Source organism: Miscanthus floridulus, chromosome 18, assembly GCF_019320115.1.
Source record: "Miscanthus floridulus cultivar M001 chromosome 18, ASM1932011v1, whole genome shotgun sequence".
Classification (NCBI taxonomy): Eukaryota; Viridiplantae; Streptophyta; class Magnoliopsida; order Poales; family Poaceae; genus Miscanthus; species Miscanthus floridulus.
The window spans coordinates 93,519,268-93,523,649 of record NC_089597.1 but is presented as its reverse complement, the minus strand read 5'-3'; the positions used below and the strand labels follow the sequence as shown (position 1 = coordinate 93,523,649).

The 4,382-nt window shown below is 43.1% G+C and overlaps 1 long non-coding RNA gene across 2 annotated transcripts; it reads left to right on the top strand.

The window, feature by feature from the left end:
* Positions 1–1,853: 1,853 nt before the first annotated feature.
* Positions 1,854–3,541, top strand: LOC136519594 (uncharacterized). 2 transcript variants are annotated; one of them, XR_010774985.1, is made up of 4 exons: positions 1,854–2,096; positions 2,606–3,081; positions 3,229–3,296; positions 3,409–3,541. It is a non-coding gene; the product is annotated as an uncharacterized lncRNA (long non-coding RNA). The 2 variants fall into 2 exon arrangements; XR_010774984.1 differs by having other exon boundaries at positions 2,606–3,296.
* The last annotated feature ends 841 nt before the right edge of the window (positions 3,542–4,382 follow it).

The window sequence follows — 4,382 nt, the reverse complement described above, 5'->3', positions numbered from 1 at the left end:
GTGGCCCAAGTGCATAACCGCAGTCAGTGGCAAATGCAGAACAGGATTGAAGGGGGGCTGGCCTCTTCTTCTTCCTCTCTCTCTCCATTTTCTTCTTTCCTCCACCTCTTCTTCTCGCTCACCCTACCCATATTTCCATTGATTCACCAGCTGTAGCGGGGCTGGAGCCCCCCAAGCTATAGGGGGCTGGTGACCCCTCCCCGTCCCCCCAGCCCCCCCCCCCCTAGATCCGCCCCTAACCGCAGTGATGGTGCTTCCACCAGCGTTGACAGGGACGCGAGCCCTTCTTCCACACCTTCTACCAGTACCATGGTCAACGCCGCGCAGAGTTTATCTGATTGGTCTAAGTACATATCCGTGGTTGCTTTCTCTATTTTGCTGTGACAATCTTAAAATGGGTACTGATGCCTGGGACGGCCAGTATCTTTTTTTAATATCAACGTGTACAACTCATTATAAATAAATCATCTCTATTATTTCTATTATTTTGCTGTTGTTGTAACTGTTTACCCGATCGAGAGAAAAAAATAGTAATATGTGCTGGTTTGTAGCTGATTTGTTGTGAGAGAAAAACACCGTACCATGGCTAATAAGCCCCCGACTGAAATGAACAAGCGAACAGGCTGATTAACAGCACTACCACGAAAACAATTTCGCCAGTCGGGCGGGTTGTGAAGGCAATAACGTCTTGTGGAGATCATTTTCCCCGGTCCTCTTGTGGATTTGGATGTAAATTATCTTTTTTTATTCATGTATAGCGTGCAGTGTCATCTATCTAAATACAATGACGCATCGAGGGGGCGAGGGGGTGCTCCTCTATATATTGTGGCATCGTTTGTCAGTAACATAAGCCACTCGCATTCAGGCACTCCCACGCTTTTGAGAACTGAAGGAGCGGAAGGCAACGATGGATAGCCATCCGTTTCTTAGTCTAACCTGGAATGAGATGATCGTGATCATCATGGTAGTAGCTGGCGCCTTCGTGGCTCTACTAGTCCTGTTGCTTGCTTTGTTGTGGCGCCGCCAGAAAACCACGTCATCCGTCAGCAGCGCCCAATCCAACATCGTCGCCAGAGGCAGCAGCTCCAGCAAGAGCGGATGAACCACATCCGATGACTACGTCGCCACTTCTCCTTCTGACACCATCATACAGGTTCCGGCGGTGGCCCAAGTGCATCACCGCAGTCAGTGGCGGATGCAGAACAGGATTGAAGGGGGCTGGTCTCTTCTTCTTCCTCTCTCTCCATTTTCTTCTTTCCTCCACCTCTACCCATATTTCCATTGATGCACCAGCTGTAGGGGGGCTGGAGCCCCCCAGCTGTAGGGGTGCTGGAGCCCCCCGTCCCCCCAGCCCCTGACCGCAGTGATGGTGCTTCCACCAGCGTTGATAGGGACGCGAGCCCTTCTTCCACACCTTCTACCAGTACCATGGTCAGCGCCCACGCAGTGTTTATCTGATTGTCTAAGTACATATCCGTGGTTGCTATCTCTATTTTGCTGTGACAATCTTAAAAGGGGTACTGATGCATGGGCCGGCCTGTATTTTTTTTAATATCAACGTGTACAACTCTTTATAAATAAATCATCTCTATTATTTCTATTATTTTGCTGTTGTTGTGACTGTTTACCCGTTCGAGAGAAAAAAATAGTAATATCTGCTCTTTTCACTGCAACACGAACACCCATCTATCAACGAATGCCTAGCAACAGAAATAGGATCCGTTGCTATATGACATATCCCACGTCGCACACCGCGCCTGCTCCCCTAAGAACTTCGTTTGCGCAGCCTGTGAACGTGGATAGTCCAACTGCCCCGTAGGGATTATCGTTATTAGGGATTAACCGTGCCTTCATCTACTCGAGGCGGTAGCCGCCCGCATACTCCTGGTGTCATCTGCCGATCCACACCATCCATCCTCCTCCTCTCTCCGATATCTTCCTCTGTGGGCAACTTTCTTCCGTGAACCACGTTCTTCAGATCCGGTGGCGGTGAGTATGCACAAGGAGGCGACGGGATCTGATGGAGGATATCACAGCCTCTGTGGTCTGATCCAACCTAGACCGAGCCTGCATCTCCTTGTGAGTTCGAGCATCAGGTATGATCTCTCCCTTCCTCTCGGTTTATAGGAAGATTATTGGTTCTATATTTTTTAATACATCACGTTGTTGCGATGTGACAATTTCTGTCACTGTGACCTGCTGTGGACAAGCTGAGAATGGCGGCAGCCATGCCAACCATAGCTACCTCGTCTCCCATATTGGACTCTGTCAGCAACATGACGTTGTTCCCCTGATCTACATGGTCACGTCCAATCTCCCCTTTTCTGATTCTTTTTTTTTATCAGCACAATAATCTGTCCAATCCTCCCCATTCTGATTCTTCTTTTACCAACACAACAATCTGTCCACTATGCTCTCGATAGAATGCTTCACAGAGATAAAAAAAAGTTTCACTAATTTTTGTGATATATGATAGTATGAATGTATGATACCCTGGAGATTATCAAACAAGTCATGTTACTAGGGAATCTGAGAAAAAAAAACAATCAGAAGAAATTTACTTGTCTTCCGTATATCTGAACTCACTCAATTTGTTTGGTTCCAGTCTTCTTGTTTTTAGGCAACAAACTGGATGATACCCTTATGGAAAATCCAATAGGCAGGGTGAATAGTCCAGGAATCATATGATTACCACGTGAAGGTGTGGACAATGGAAGAAAAGGTTTCTGCTATACCATTTTTTGTTAAGTATACCAGTCTTCTTGTTTTTGCTATACAATTTTTTCTTAAAGTATTAAGAACCGCTGATTGATATTCCAAGTTGATATTTCTGTAAATCACTGTAATTTTGATGGATATGGTGTTTCTAGCTTGTTCTGACTCCTCAGTAGATTCTGAAATTAAAATGTATTTGGTAATAATTCAGTTATGCTTACTAACGGATGATGCTATCTTTTTGAACTTGTGAAGACAAAGGTAAATCTTCTGAATTTTGTACTGTGATTTTGTGATATACAACTACCAGCTATGAGGAGGTGACTGAAGAAGAGATCTAGGAAGGTAAAGGTATCCCTTCTTCAAGTACGTACTAAAGTTCTCTGGCCATCTAAAAAATTTCCTGACTTTCTTCAAGTACGTACAGAAGAAAAGATCTAGCACATCCACCGGTTTCAATTTATTTTTTTGTGGCTTTATTGGTTCTAATTAGCTCAGCTTCTTTTATTTCAGGGTTGTTGTGTCACTGTAGACAAAGGGTATTAATGAAACCTTAATTCTACAAGAGCTGCTAGGAACAGGTATACATACATTGGCTCAGTTATTTTCCTTCACCAAGATTTGTAAATTCATGGAAAAATCGCATATTTTCCTAAACATGTTCTTAACGAAGCACTCTATATTTTCATGCAGGATAAATATATGATATTTTGGATGTTCAGATGATTGAAGGATCGAGAACAAGATTTCCTCTCAAGATTAGTTGTTTCAGAGTGGTGTTAACACTTGTGTACATTTATTTTTAGTATGGAACTTTATAGTTAGTGAATCATTGTATACAATTATAGTGGACCGTTTTCTTGAACCTATAAAATCATTTACATAATTTTAGTTAATTAATATTATCTTGAGTTCCAAAGATACATTTTTTAATGCTTCTGGTAAATTATTATTTTTATTAAATTCCATTGGCTCTCCAATGGAACTTCATTATATATTGGTAAATATTAAGTTGTACGCCGAAGATGCATGGCCCACGTGTCATAGGCTTTTCCATGATTAGCAACTTTATAAACATGTGCCTTCCGTACCGTTTCAAAATAAATGACATATATCATTATTATCTTTATTTTTTGATAAAAATAATCATCAAACAGATGCCACCCGCCGAGTCGAGTCTATGCGTCAAGCAGCAGAGGCTTGACTCGGGGAAATATTATTTTGTAGCAGAGTTTGACGTGAACAAAAGTCCATTGCTAGTGCAACTTATATGGCTGTGGTTTCTGACTCCATCTAGAAACCGTATCAGAAACGACAATAACCCACATATAGTTTTAGACGGGTCCAGCGGCCTTACGAGACAGGCAACCCTGTTCCTATATATAAAACTAATATAATGTACTGCTGCAGGCTGATTAGCACCGCAAGTAGTCCTGGTTAATTTGTGCTTCCCAGCAGCCTTATAGCAAACAATTCGCAGACCGTCAAGGCAGGAGAGAAGACAATCTGCTCGTGATCATCCAGTTACAGCCGAGGGAAATCCGGCGAGAAGAAAATTGTTGCCGGACTAGCAAGGCGACCTTGTTTGAAGTACTATGTAAAAAACTGTAATATCCACCAATGTCATCTACAGACCCCCGAACGAACGCGCGTCTGTGATACGAGTT